The sequence below is a fragment of the Spinacia oleracea genome, chromosome 6, assembly GCF_020520425.1.
Source record: "Spinacia oleracea cultivar Varoflay chromosome 6, BTI_SOV_V1, whole genome shotgun sequence".
NCBI lineage: Eukaryota > Viridiplantae > Streptophyta > Magnoliopsida > Caryophyllales > Amaranthaceae > Spinacia > Spinacia oleracea.
Genome location: NC_079492.1, coordinates 141386823 through 141403074, shown reverse-complemented (window position 1 = coordinate 141403074; position 16252 = coordinate 141386823). Strand labels below are relative to the sequence as shown.

Below are 16252 nucleotides of genomic sequence, written 5' to 3'. Positions count from 1 at the left end.
TCAATTGACCCGCTATTGACCCGCCCTGACCCGACCCTACCCGCCCAATAACCAGGACTAGCGACCACCTATCGACCGATCTACGTGCATCGTAAGCACGTGCTTAATTAATCTAGACGATGATACACAACAAAGTTGGAACACTGTACCTAGCCTCAGCCCCGGTCCTGACATTTTGAGGGCCCTAGGCGAAATAAGGGATTAGGGCTCCTTCCGAATTGATACGTCTTTAACTGAAATAATATCATAATTTTTTTTGTTAAATCCATTATATTGTTGAATTCAAATCCATAAAAAATTATTATATCTCCTTCACATGATCCTAGAATTTCAAAATCCTGCTGTAGTCGATCTCTTAAAATATTTCAATAAAATAAATACTTACTTAATTACAAGACAATTGATGTGCATAAAGATTTTTTTTTTTTGTTTAAATAAAGATTCATTTTGAGCATATAAAAGTCTCAAATAATTTTGTCTTCATTGAAATTTGATATCTATTTTAAAACTTATAAATCCATAGTCCATCAAATAAACATTTTTTCGCCCACGTATAGGTACATCAATTAGAACTGAGTAATAAAAGCCAAATGCTATGTACATAAGCTTAAAGTAAAACGTAATTATCTTGTAAAGGATTAAAGGACAGAGCTAATACAAATAAGAGGTTTAAATAAGACACTATATGTACGAAATATTACAAAATGAGAAAATTAGTTACTAAAAAATAAATTTAAATAAAAAAATTACTAAACAAAATAATAATGACAGTGAGGGGAGTCGAACTCTAGACCTGTGGTACATATAAAAATTTAGCACCTAGTTTCTACCAATGAGCCAAATGAATAATATGTGTATTTAATGCGTTGTTTATTCCTAGTACTAATGCACTAGACATGCTATTATTTTGGCCCCTTTCCGCCTTGGGCCATAGACAGTCGCACCCCTTGCCCTACCCCCTAGAGTCGGGCCTGCCTAGCCTAGTTCCACACAATTATTGCTACGGAGTAATGAATAGATCGAATATTGGAAGAGGTTAAGAAAAACACATTCTTTTTTTTTTTTTTTTTTTTTTTTTTGCGCGGATGAGGGGTTAGGAAGAAAATACAAACTACAAATAGAAAATGAGGTATTTGAATTCGAGACATATCGTATATAGGCACTCAATTTTAATCACTAAAATATGGTAGTCATGTAAGGTGAATGTGCATCGTGTACCCACTCACATTTTCTGCTGACATGTGAGGAGAAGATAACCTGGTGGGGAACTCACCTTGTAATTACTTGGAGGTTACATGATCGACCCACATCAACTACGATTGGGAGTGGCTTAAGCAAAGACCCGCGTTACTAGACTGGTTAACCTTTGATAGGTACTGATTCAGTAAGGTCAATTTTTCTTACCTAGTAAAAAAAATATGAAGCAGTATATGTGAAAATTTTGAGAGACTATAAATGGACATAAAAACAACCGTGTGTATATAATAATTTTCAGAAATATGGAACTGGTCCTTTTACAAAAGAAAAACGACATTTCGTACATTTACTAGAGGGACCACTGGTTCATCTATTAAAGGGACAAGTTCACAACTAGCATGTGCTTAATTATTATAGCCAATTATACAACAACATAATCGGAACACTGTACTTAATTATCTTAGGCATCCAGCCATCCACACATATATCAATTATTAGAACATGCCAAGAAAAAGAAACTGGTCCACTTAGAAAACAAAAACAACCCTGAGTACCACAAATTCACAAATTAGCGATTCTTATCATAATTTAAAAGGAAAGAGTCAGGACACGATAATGATAAAAGAGTTGTCTTATTTGAATACACGTACATGATACACATTAGATTTTGTTAACGGTGTCACTTCATCTTTCTAATAATTCATCTATATATTGACAATTTGGTGTATGCCTAAATTTTCTGTATCACGGCCCATCATGTTTGGACCAATAAAGATAATAATATATTTTGTAATAGATGGATAAACGAACATCGGAAGTGCAATAAAAGAAACTAGTTTTAACCCCGTGCGATGCATGATTTTTGTTTGTTTTTAGTTTTAATTTTATCAATGACCAAAAATATATGTACATAAATCAAAGGGGATTATACATACTTTGTACAATAATTTTCCGATACTCGGATTACAACTTAGAGTTTAAGAATCGCTATAGTATCAATACATATATCCTCATCTATACCTCTATACCTAGTATTTAAAAAGGATAACCATATATGATTAGATGACACGTGTCACCTCCTTATTTTATCCATGGATTTTTTTTTGTTAGAAAACATGTGTCACCTCCTTCTTTCATCCATGGATTTTTTATTTTTTATTTTTTTGAAGACATGTGGCGGACACGTAAGCAACAACATTTTGAAGACACGTGGCCTTCAATCCTCCCTTTCAGCTTCTATAACCTCCAAATTTAATTCAATGAAGTAATGAATTAATTTATTCAATTCCTAATTTTCTCCTCTTCTCCCTCCACCCCCCTTCCAATGTAACCGAATTGAGTTTGTCATTTAACTCATAACATCCCTTACAAATTCAACATCTCTTATAAGTACCTCATTTGCAGATACTCACTTGGATTGCATTTCTCATCCCAAACTATCAAGGCACAATTGAACGTTGTCGGCTGTCTCAAGATCTCTGGTGACTTTCTATCTCTTTCACTCTATTTTAAGTTGAATTCCATTTATATGTATATATGAGCAGTTGATAGTTGATATTTTTACTACTGGTTCATAATTATTATTGAAATCAATGTGCAGAATTCAACAATAAGATATTCTATCAAAGGATTGGATTATAAGGTGAAAATGGACCATGTTAAACAAGGGGGGTGATGAGAGACTGTTTTAAATTTTTAGAAAATGGTTTCAGTTATGAGAGACTATTTTCTACAATTTTAGACAGCAAAATTATTGATCCATCTTAGATGAAACCATTCTTTTGCAGGTTTAAAGTGGCATTCTCTTTGTAAATATATGCATTCATAGGTAGATTGCCGTTATTTTTTATTTTAAGCATTATAATAGCAGCTTGTGCAATTATGCTTCATGTAACTTATCATTTGTTTGAAAAATTGTAGTTTCTCCCTCAAAAAAATAATTTCAAGTTTCAAGCGAGTAAAAGCCCGTGCGAAGAACGGGCCAAAAAGCTAGTTGTTATTTATACGAGAATCCTTGAGGACCATTTGCCATATAATTATTTAAACTTGTATTAATTACCAATCAAGCAACATGATTTTTTTTTAATATCCTTATTTTATTTTATTTTTGACGGGGAAGAACAATATCATTAATAATCGGCCATACGACATCTATAATGATAATATAGATTTGCATACAACAGATTCAAAGAAAATACATAACTGTTACAATCAAAACAATTACTATTCTGCATCCTAAAGCACATCTCATACTCCACCGCTTCTAGTTTGACGCGAGCAGTGATTTTCGATGATTTCATGCATCTTTCCAAGTAGAGTCCTTCGCAATCAACGCATGAATTGGTTTGAACGGCGAGTTGATGATAAACCCTGAACTTGTATGAATCCAAATCTCCTTCCCAATTATTGAAACCCTAAAAAAGATTCTCATCCATGAATGAGAATCAAGAACCTATAAAACTCTAGAAAATTCCCAAATAAATTGGGAACAACCCAAGAATAAATTGGGAACAAATCAACGGAAAATAAACCAAAACAAGACAAAACATCAAGAGAAAACAATGAAAAGTAAGAAAAAGGGTCGAAAATAGTCTAATTTCTTCGGAAATTAGACTAATTCCGACCTAAACGACCAAGAAAACTGAAACTTAACCCTAAAAGATGAGAGAGAAGAGAGATAAAAAAAAGTATAATACCCTTATTTTTTACAAAGAGGTTAAGCAATACTTCGTATGATACAGAGGGAGTACTATATATTTTCATTTATTAAAGGGACAAGTACACACAGTCACACCTAATGACCACCTACAGACCTCCATGCCTCAGAAGCACGTAAAGATGGTTGTGGGCCGGGCCGGCCCGAAGTCCGATTCGGTTTGAAAAAGCCCAGCCCGACCCGAGCACGAAAAAAGTCCGGACCGGGCCTTAATTTTTTGGAAAAATTACGACAAGGCACGACACAACTCGACCCGACACGACAAAACACGCAAAATTATGTAAAATTAGTCATAGACACGACGAGCTGACCCGACCCGACACGAAAGCCCGTGAGCTCATGCCGGGCCTAGACCTTGTTTTGGCCCGACCCGACCCGACACACGGCCATCTTTAGATGCACGTGCTTAATTAATTAATTTTTAGCCGGCGATACAAAAAAGAATTGGAATACTATACGTACTTCAACATATCAAATACTCCTATTAGAATAGGCCACGAAAAAAAAAATTGGTCCCGTTAGAAACAAAAACGACATTCCTTTTATCATTACAATTTACGAACCACACACTAGTAGAAAAAACACCTATTGAAGCCCCCCTGTTGAGGCGGGCAATCAAAAGTTTGCCACAATAACCACTAAGTCAACGCGGGTCAAGGACTTTAATGAGATGTTTTGGCGGGCTTCTTAAATGTTCGCTTCAAGAGACTCGGTTGAGGCGGGCCTTATCTTGTACGCTTCAAAATTGAAGGCTGTTGAGGGGGGCATTGCATTGTTCGCCCCAACAGCCCACCTCAACAAAAAGCCCACATAAACTCAATGCGGATTAGGGTTTCTTTATTTCCCGTCCCCAATTCCTCATTACCCTTCAATTCTCTTAGCCGCTTTTCTGCTCTCTCCTTATCTCATTGATCTTTTCTCATTTCTCCTTTCTTTATGTTCTGGTTTCATTCTTTCTTGAAGAAAATAAGCCATGGATTGATATCCTAAATTCCTCTATACCCTTTATTCCCTTAGCCGTTTTTAATGTTATCTCCTTATTTCCCAGACTTTTTCTCATCTTCATCTCCTTTTTTTCTCTCTTGCGATTCCATTCTTTCATGAAGAAAATCAGCCACCAATGGTACTTCCTCCACCCTGCCGTTGTCTCCTCCCCTTCGGTATTTGCGGTTCATAAAATATGGAGAAATGGAAGCTTCGAATCGTCATCTATATTATCTCGAGATCTTGATACTAACAAGGTACAAATTTCCTTTTTACATTAATTTTTTATTGAATGTTGTTATTTACCCTTTTTTCTTAATTTGTTCACGAGTTGATGATGATTTGACGAACCTTATTGACTGAAGATCGAATTAAATCAAGAAGAAGAACACCCAATTTCCCCCAAAAAATTGAATAAATTGAACATGCAGCATATGTCGACGAAAGAACACTGGTTTTAGGATCTCGGTCCCGAAAAACCTCACCATCGGACATTCTTAGATCTAAAAAGGTTTCATTATATTGTCTTTTTTTCTTCTAACAAAAAGTTATTTTAATGTTAATAAAAGTTAGAATCTCAATATTTTTAAAAGAATTAACTTTCAGATCTATAGTTTAGTTTATATGCAAATTGTTGTTTTGTTTTTGTTAATTTTTCAGATAATTTTTGGAAAAATGAAATAATAATATTTCTTTCTGGTTTGTAATTGTTTTTTTGATGCCGATTGTTTTATATTTTTTTTAATCATCGTGTATATATTTCTTATTGTGAGGATCTTCCTTTGCGTTTTATTGTTATTGTTCACTAGATGATGTCTTGCTTTTTTTTTTTTGCAGGTGTGTAATGGATGGTAGATTAATTAGTTGGAAGACAGGAAAGCATATGTCGTCAATTTGTTTAGTTTAGATTTGCTTACATTACTTTGATTTATTTCACTTTGTAAGATAGTATTTTGTATAATGTAATAGTATACAAACTCATATCTCTTGTACTCCTTATTTGAATAATAATAACGAGACGTGTTTAGTATTTCTAGTTTTTTGCCTCCCAAAAATATTTTGTTCGCACTAATCAAGACCCAAATCATAAGAAATAAAAAGTAAATCATACAAAAATGCAATTTTCTAGCCATCTATTGAGGCGGGCAAAGGTTATGCAACGTCTCAATAGGGCCCTAATACAGGTCTGTTGAGGGGGGCATTTAAGAAGTGAGCCTCAACAGAGGAGGCTGTTGAGGCGGGCTTCTGTAAAGCCCCCCACAACAGGTCCTTATTTTTCGCTTATCTGTAGAGGTTGTTGAGGCGGGCTTTTGAAAGCCCCCCACAACAGATCACCTGTTGAGGCGAACAAAGCCCGCCTCAACAGATCACTGAGCTGTTGAAGCTACGTCTGTCGCAGCGGGCCTTGTTCGCCTCAATAAACCCAAAATGCCCCCCTCAACAGGTATTTTTTCCACTAGTGACATTTCACTCCCAATTATGAGTACTAATAAGGACCATTCACAAAATTATTGTACCTTGATTATCCCAAAGTTAATACATACAGCCATACAAGTAGATAAAATATTAAAACAGGCCAAGAAAAACGACATTTCTTTTAACGGTTTTTTCATGAAATGCCCCTGAGGTTTGCAATAATGCACCAAATACCCCTGCGCGTTTCAAAATTCATAGAATACCCCTATTTAAACTTAAAGTGCACCAAATACCCTTGGATTTAACGGCCGTTAGTACTCCGTTAGCGTTAATTTACGTTTATGCCCTTATTCACCCAATATTCTACATTTTAACTTTTAAAAAAAATCTAATGTCTTCTCTCTCATCTCATCTCCTCTGTTCTTCTTAATTACTCGCCCCTCTTCTTCTTCTTCTTCTTCTTCTTCTTCTTCTTCTTCGTTTCTCTTCTCTCGCCACCGTCTTCTCCTTCCTTTGCTGCTGCCGCGCTTAGTCCTCTCCTTTCGCCGCCAACCTTCAACCTTCGTCGGCGGAAATGGCGAAAATGGTGAATTCGCAGAACTACCGAGCTTGTATTTCTGAGTAATTTGAGGTGAATTAATGCCAATCCTAATTAACACTTAATGAACCCTAATTAACTCTAAATCCCCTCTCTCCTCTCACCCTCCTCTCTCCTCTCAATCTCACATCTCTTTTTCCTGGGTATCAAAATGGTTAACCCAACCACAATTTTTCCTTCTCAAACCATCTTCATCAAAAATCAATTGCTAACTCAAATCCCAAATAATCGAACCCAAATTTTCTAGTGAATTGAAATCGTGAATTGAAGTTTGATGAACAAGGGTAGGTTTCTGTTAGGTATGGTGATGATGAATATTATGAACAAAGATGAAATTGAAGATGAAATTTTGGATATGTGGGTTAGGCATGTGCCCATGAACATGAATTCAGTTAGGGTAAGGTGATGATGAAGACAGCAGGACATGAATTCATATTTCTGTTGAAATTGAAGATGCTGAATTCAGATTTCATGTTGCCCCTATTTTCTGGGCTGATTTTTTTTGGAATTCAGGGGTTGGATTCGAAGGACGGAGAACAAAAATTGATAGTGTAGAGAGCATAGAGGGTAGCGCAACAATTAAGAGAGAATACAGAACTAGATTTTCGTTTTTTTTTTTTTTTTTTTGCAGATTTTCGTTCTCGAATTCGTTCTTCAGCATTTATGTTCTTCTCTTTGGTTCGAGGGAGCATATGAAATTAGAGGAGATTTTGGAGCAACATTTGTTTGTGTTTTTCAGATTTTGATTTTCGTTGGTTTTCCTATTTTAGATTTTAGAGCTGAGTTCTTCGTGAGCATAGAATAGCAGCGGCAGCAACAAGGGGCGAAAAACAACAGAATTTAGGTAGATTAGAGAGAGATTATAGACACTGGAATTCGAATTTGTAGTTTAGATTTTCGATTTTAGGAATTAAACTCTCAAAATTTAATATTCTCTTCTTCAATATTATGGGTTTTGTTCTTCAATTTTCAGATGTATTGTTCTTCAAATTCAATTATTAATGGTATAAGCTGTTTGGGTATTTGGTGCAAAAAACTTTGTAAATAGGTGTATACTATGCAAAAAGTTTATAAATAGGTGTATTTGGTGAATTATAAACATGACTTAACGGAGGACTAACGGAAAGTCATAATAGGGGTATTTGGTGAACAATACGGAAAAAATAGGGGTATTCAATGAATTTTGAAACGCGCAGGGGTATTTGGTGCAAAAACCGTTCTTTTAATATTATTCTACGTACCTGCCCTAGTATCCCACATTCACACTAACTATTACAATAACAATTGCTAGCACAACACTTCAAAACAATTATAACCCTTGCACAACTTGTCGCACAAATTAACCAAAATACGCACAAGATTATAATTACGAGGCACTTCGTAGCAATATGTTCCAAGCAACAGATCACTCACACGGACAGGTGCACTCCTGCCGCAGCAAACCACACAAGCTGACAAGCAGGTACACGTCTACTTGATCTCCGTATGAATAGATACACTTCTGACCACACACACTCGCACCAAACCCCGCACACAGGTACACTCTTGCGTAGAAGATATAGTTGCGTACTACAAACCAATGATTAAAAAAAAAAAAAAACAAGGCTTGATCAACAAACCATTGAAGCTCCGAATTCTCACGTAATCAGATTTTGCGGAAAATAATAATTTCTAGGGTTGTGTTTGGACAAAGGATCGAAAATTAAAATCTCTAATCTTAGAGAGGTTGTGATACCATGGTAAACTCAGAGAAGATTAGGAAAAAACGGCTTCACCTTTTGTATATTAATATTGACGTATGTATAGTACACTGTTACACAACCCTAACACAATATAAACTCCTAAAAATATAAACCTACTAGATTTTAGCCCGTGTGATGCACGGATTCTATTAAATTGTTAAGTTAAAAGAAAACTCTTATATATACCAACTGCTATATTTTATATATTAGATTAGATTAGTTTTTAATTTTAGAATGAATTTCATTTTAGATTTATTGCTTAATTTTTAGAGTGTTTAATTTTGGATGAAGTTGTACAGGCGTAATATTAGTAATTAATTGATAAAAATATCTATGTGGCACCTAATTATTTATCGATGTGACACTCAACTTTTTTAATTCAAAAATAATTTTGAATTCTTATTTTTCGTTGGCCGAAACCATTAGCTTTCCTACGCGACGCTCTAATATTGGATTAGTGTTTGACTTTGGATTGAATTTTATTTTAGATTAGTATTTATTTTGGATGAATAAAAATAATTATCATATTTTTTAATGAAATTTTGTTTGAGTTTTTTTTCCAGAAGTTAATTTTTCTATATTATGTCAATATTAATTTCGTATAGATAACATATAAAAAAATATAGTTCAATTGGTTAATAGTCTAATGTTAAAAGTGTAGAATCAGAGGTACTTCTTGTTAATTGTTACTCCGTATTATTCAATTTGAGCCTCGTGGGACGCATGGTACGTACAACGACATTAAGAGTGTTGTTAGGACCTGGACCATGCATAAGTCCGTAGAGTCTTAGACCAACCAGCTGTCAACTTTGTTATTTATTACGGGACACAAAATTTATTTCGGAGGAGCGTTGGGAAGTAGGCCGGTGCATGCAGACATGCATGCAGTGGTCCTATAAGCTACGTACGTACGTAGTAATTCTATAAATAGGGCGATTTCTGTGTGGAGAAAAACAGATCGATCGAGTTCTACAATACAATTAATATTACTACTCCTTAATTTTAAGAGATCGATTTGAAGGAAATGGCGAGGGTCTCATTCAACCTTGTTGTTGTTCCTGCTATTTTAGCAATAACATTCATGTTGTCCACTGCAACAGGTAATGTACTTATAAACTCTCTCTGTCTCTTTGTATTCTTTATCTGTTTTGTTTTGGATCGGTGTACCTTTTTAATCTTTATGTTTGGAATATTTTCTTTTGTGAACATGAATAATGTAGCATGTACGTACGTCTTTTCTATAAGTGTGTCACTATACAATGTTACTGTAACTACCTTAATTCTTCTTATGAATCATGCATGCATGCAGTAGTGCTTGGGAAGGTGACAACAACTTCTGAAGAAATGGAAATGCCAGTGGGATATAAAATGATGTTAGAAGAAATGGCGTTGGCAAGAAAGGTCCAGTCGAACATGTATGATCAGCCTGCAGCTGTCCGCCGGTCTCAAGCAGCAATGAAAGGTCTAATGGATGTGTTAGTGTCATCTTCATCGGAGAAAGCTATGCAGTGTGTGGCAGCAGGCGGTTATTGTAACCTTGTGTTTGGACCGCGATGTTGTACTAATGATTGGGCATGTGTACCACCAGGTCTTGTTGGTGGTGTGTGTGTGGCTTAAGCTGATCGAACAACAACCTAGTGCCTAGATCGATCAGTACGTAGCTAGACGAAGACAGCGTGCGTGGCTTATTTAATTTAATTATGTACTTTTTCTCTATTTTCATTGTCTTAATTTCTTTATGAATATTCAATAGTATGTTGGTCCTTTGTTGTTCATGCTTGATTTGTACACAAGCAATTAAGCACGACAACATATGAATAAACTAAGGATGTAACATACTTTGTGTCTATGTGTCAGTGTGTGTATGTGCATTTGGTTGATGATCATGAATAAACTAGTGTTGTATTCTTCGTATATGTACGAACTAGATTTAAGCCCGTACAATTAATATGTCATTCAATAAAGGTTAATTAGTTAGTATCATATATAACCTACTAGTCTACTACTGTTTTCTGCTATCCCAAAACCTAAAACGTACCTTTTAAAACTCTGAAACAGAAAATACATGCAGTAGACATTTATGTTATCGTTATTGTACTCGTCCCTGAGTATCCAATTCACAATCCTTCAAAACTGTGATAAATAACAATCACTAGCACAACGCTACAAAACTACTGTATCATTATATGGAACTGGTCCCTCTTTATTGAAGATAGGCCACTGAGCCAAGTAATGAAGCCCAACTCAGCCAGCAATGAAGCCCATCTCAGCCTAAATTGTAGGAATTATGTGCATGTGATTGTGTACTTTTCTAGCCGTTTTTGTCAGTTATTCGTGGCATTTTATGATTGGTCCTAGTTGTCTTTTGTAACTTCTAGGTTGATTCTCTATCTAGGCTAGCTGTCCTTATTCCCATTGGTTGTAGTAAATCACTAGGGTTGTATATAAGCAGCCTTGCTTGCTCATTTTAAGGGTAAGCCGAATGAATGAAATGCTGGGTTGGTGCAGTTGCTTTGTGTTACTTCATTAAGCAAAATACAGCAATGTCTTCATGGTATCAGAGCAACCAGGTTCAGGTATTATCCTTCTAAACAATACATATTTCATACAGCAGTAGCTTGAATGCATGCTTAGCATAGTCTGATTGATAAAGCTTCAAACTTTGGTGAATATCTTGCTGTGTGGTTCAGTGTACACCAAGGTCTGAGTCTAAAATAGAACAATGACAACCATAGAAACCACTAGTCCTCTATACTTGCACCCTTCTGATGGGAGCACCTCAGTAGTTGTAGAAAAACTTCAGGGGGCTTCTAACTATAGATCTTGGAAGAGATCTTTTGAAATCACTCTAGCAGCAAAAAGAAAGCTAGGATTTTTGACTGGTGTAGTTGTAAGAGACACCACTGATACTGTAAAACAAGAGCATTGGGACACTTGTAACAACATGGTGATCTCATGGATCATTGGTAATGTCACTGAAAATATAAAGAAGTCAGTTATGTTTGGGACAAATGCTGCTCAAATATGGAAACAACTTGATCAAAGGTATTCTGTGACAAATGGGTCAAGAAAGTATAAACTGAATAAGCAAATTTATGAGATGAAACAACAGGGCAAACCTATTACAGATTACTACACAGATCTGAGAGGCCTGTGGGAGGAACTTGATTCCCTTCACACATACCCACCTATAACTTCTATGACCACTGAGATCAATGCTTTCATTAATGCTCTGAATCAACAACAGGAAGAACAAAAGCTATTTCAGTTTTTGAATGGTGTAGATGATGCATATGGAGGATTGAGAAGCAATCTCCTGATGATGAGTACCTTGCCATCTGTTGATTCTGCTTGCAGTGCATTGCAACAAGAAGAGTCTCAAAGAGAGATTCTTAAACCTGTCAAGGAAGAAACAGAACCACTTGCCATGTACAGCAAGGGAACTGATGAAAACTGCTCAGCATGTGGCAGAACTGGGCATTCTAGAGACAAATGTTGGACAGTGGTAGGGTTTCCTAGCTGGCATCCAAAGGGTCAAAAAGACAAAGATCAGAGAGGAAAAGGGAGAGACTATGGAAATAACACAAGGGGTGGAAGATGGTCAAGAGGTAGAAATGGAAGAGGAGGTGGCAGAACAGCTGCAAATGTGCAAGGTGGCACCAGTAGCTCAAACTCAAGTGTTCAACAACCCACTATGTTTACAGCTGAACAACTTGAACAACTTATGAGACTTCTTCCAACCCCATCTAAGGCAAGTCAATCAGACTTGGAGGATGAATTTGACATGAGTTATGCTGGTATGGTGAGCTGTCATCATGCAGACTTTGTGAGAACTGAATGGATAATTGACTCAGGAGCTTCAGATCACATGACTGGAAGCTTTGAAATGTTGCAGTATGCAGAGAAGAGCAAAAATGAGCCAAAGATCAACCTCCCCACTGGTCACACATCAATCATCTCACACTGTGGGAAGGTGAAACTGGAAAATGGGTTGAACCTATCCAATGTTCCCTATGTGCCTGAATTCAAACACAATCTTCTATCTGTGCAGAAACTTGCCACAGATACTCAGTGTAAAGTGAACTTTTACTCTAACTTCTGTGTCATTCAGGACACTAACACTGAAGCCATTATAGGGATTGGCAAAGCTGAACATGGTTTGTATTATCTTGTGAACAAACCTCTTCAAGAAATAGTGACTGATCTGAAGAGGGCAATGTCAACTCAGTACACTGGAACTCAATGTGGCAAGGCAATGACTGCTGAAACATGCCCACCTACATTTGAGTTGCCAGCAACTATATCCAGTATTACACCTCTGAGTGAGACAACCTTGTGGCACCACAGACTAGGCCATACACCTCTGCAGAAAATAGCAAAAATCCCTTGCCTGCAAGGACTCAAGGACAAGTGTAATGATGTGTGTGTCACATGTCCCATGGCAAAATTCACTAAGCTGCCATACAACAGCAGCAAATCCAGAGCAAAAGATCTATTTGAACTTGTTCATATAGATATCTGGAATGCATACAAGGTGAAAACTAGAGGAAATCACAGGTACTTTCTTACTGTGGTTGATGATCACTCTAGAGTAACATGGGTGCACCTTCTCAAGCAAAAATCAGATGCATTTCAAGCCATACAAACCTTTGTCAATATGTGCAAAACTCAATTCAACAAGAAAGTAAAGGTTATCAGGTCTGACAATGCCCTGGAGTTTGATGATAATCAACAATGCAGACCCTTCTTTGATAAGTTAGGCATCATACATCAGACATCATGTGTCAAAAGACCACAACAAAATGGTCGAGCTGAAAGAAAACATAGAAACTTACTTGAGATGGCTAGAGCTTTGAGATTCCAAGGGGGATTGCCACTTTATTTTTGGGGAGATTGTGTACTTGCTGCAGTGTATATCACCAACAGGCTTCCAAGCACAGTGCTAGACAACAAAACCCCATATGAGGTACTTCACAAAACTCTTCCCTCATATGACAATTTAAAATCCATTGGTTGTCTTGCTATGGCTAGTAACCCAAGTAGACTGACTGATAAGTTCCAAGAAAGGGGTGTACCATGCCTAATGTTGGGCTACCCTATCACTCAAAAGGGGTATAAGTTGCTTAATTTGACAAACAACATAGTGTTTGTCAGCAGAGATGTGAAGTTCTTTGAACATGTCTTTCCATACAAAATTCTCAAGCCACAAACAGCCAGAAACCCACAAACTACCCCTACCTGCAGTGATTGGACTGACTATGGAAATGACATCACTCCACCTGATAATCAGGAACCACCTACACCACCTCAAACACACTCACCACCTCAAACACAACCATCACCTCAAACACAAACACCATTACCTATCCCCACCAGAAAATCCACAAGATCTCATAAACCACCAAGCTGGCACAGTGATTATCATGTAGCCAACTATGCTTGTCTGATTGAACCTTCCAAAATCCAAAATCTTATTCACACCCAAACCACCTATGACTTCTTCTGTTTTCTAGCCAAAATCATTAAGAACACAGTCCCAACCAATTACAAAGAAGCTATAAAACACAAGAGATGGGTAGATGCTATGAATGAAGAACTAGATGCCTTAGAAACAAACAATACTTGGGAAATTACTGACCTACCACCTGGTAAGACAGCTATTGGGTGCAAATGGTTGTACAGAACCAAGTTTCACAGGGATGGTAGGGTGGAAAGAGACAAATGCAGACTTGTTGTGTTAGGAAACAGACAAAGATATGGTGTAGACTATGAAGAAACTTTTGCCCCAGTAGCCAAAATGGCAACTGTGAGATCATTACTTGCTGTAGCATCTTTAGAAGACTGGTATGTTCACCAAATGGATGTTAAGAATGCCTTTTTTCATGGTGATTTGCAGGAGACTATTTACATGAAGTTCCCTCCTGGCTACTGTGGCAAAGGGGGAAGAATTGTGATTCAAGGAGAGGGGGAGCACTCACAACACAATCCTAACAAGGTGTGCAAACTTGTGAAGTCCTTATATGGTCTCAAACAAGCTCCCAGACAATGGTTTGCCAAGCTAAGTGAGGATCTAAAGAGTTTTCAGTTCACTCAATCAAAATCTGACTACTCATTGTTCACCAAACAAACTGGAAAGTCATTCACTGTCATTCTAGTGTATGTTGATGATCTGGTTCTGGCTGGAAATGACATGCAAGCCATTAATGACACAAAAACTTTCCTCTCCTCTCAATTCCACATGAAAGACATGGGTGAACTCAGATACTTTCTTGGGATTGAGGTGGACAGATCTCAACAAGGAATATTTCTCTCTCAAAAGAAGTATAATTTTGATCTTCTTGAAGAATACAAGATGAAAAACTGCAGGCCACTCAAACTTCCCATGGACAGTCACTCCAAGCTAACTGCAGATGTGGGAGATGTGCTTGACAATCCAGAAGCTTATCAGAAATTGGTTGGAAAGCTTATTTATCTCACCTTGACTAGGCCTGACATTGCCTACACAGTTCATGTTTTGAGCAAATTCATGCACAAACCAACAAATGTCCATATGCAGGCAGCAAGAAGAGTACTGAGATATCTAGCAAACAGTACAGATCAAGGCATTTTACTCTCAAGAAAATCCAATGCTCAACTCACTGCTTACTGTGACAGTGATTGGGCAGGATGTCCCTCAACCAGAAGATCCACATCTGGTTTCTGCATCCTATTGGGTGAATCACTTATCTCATGGAAATCAAAAAGACAAAGTGTTGTTGCAAGAAGCAGTGCTGAAGCAGAATACAGATCAATGGCCTTGACTGTTTGTGAAGTAATGTGGCTTAAACAACTGCTGAGAGATTTGGGAATCAAACACTCAAACACAACTCAAATCAACTGTGACAATCAGGCAGCAATTGCCATTGCAGCTAATCCTGTTCATCATGAGAAGACTAAGCATGTTGATATTGACTGTCACTTTATCAGAGAAAAAGATGCTGAAGGTCTAATCCAACCTAGCTACATTCCCTCATCTCAACAACTTGCAGATGTTTTCACTAAACTGCTGCCTACACATCAGCATAACCACCTTCTATCCAAGCTGGGAGTTCAGACTTCTCACTCTCAGCTTGAGGGGGAGTATTGAAGATAGGCCACTGAGCCAAGTAATGAAGCCCAACTCAGCCAGCAATGAAGCCCATCTCAGCCTAAATTGTAGGAATTATGTGCATGTGATTGTGTACTTTTCTAGCCGTTTTTGTCAGTTATTCGTGGCATTTTATGATTGGTCCTAGTTGTCTTTTGTAACTTCTAGGTTGATTCTCTATCTAGGCTAGCTGTCCTTATTCCTATTGGTTGTAGTAAATCTCTAGGGTTGTATATAAGCAGCCTTGCTTGCTCATTTTAAGGGTAAGCCGAATGAATGAAATGCTGGGTTGGTGCAGTTGCTTTGTGTTACTTCATTAAGCAAAATACAGCAATGTCTTCACTCTTTTTCTACACAAAAGAAGATAATATAGGCCTTGGCCCTGTTTAGTTCACCTTATTTCTCCTGATCTGATCTGATCTGGTCTGGACTTATTTTTTCTGATCTGATCTGATCTGAACTTATTTTTTCTT

At 37.1% G+C, this 16252-nt stretch overlaps 1 long non-coding RNA gene across 1 annotated transcript; it reads left to right on the top strand.

The window, feature by feature from the left end:
- Window positions 1-4535: 4535 nt before the first annotated feature.
- Window positions 4536-5933, top strand: LOC130464401 (uncharacterized). The gene is made up of 2 exons (XR_008924801.1): window positions 4536-5154; window positions 5735-5933. It is a non-coding gene; the product is annotated as an uncharacterized lncRNA (long non-coding RNA).
- The last annotated feature ends 10319 nt before the right edge of the window (window positions 5934-16252 follow it).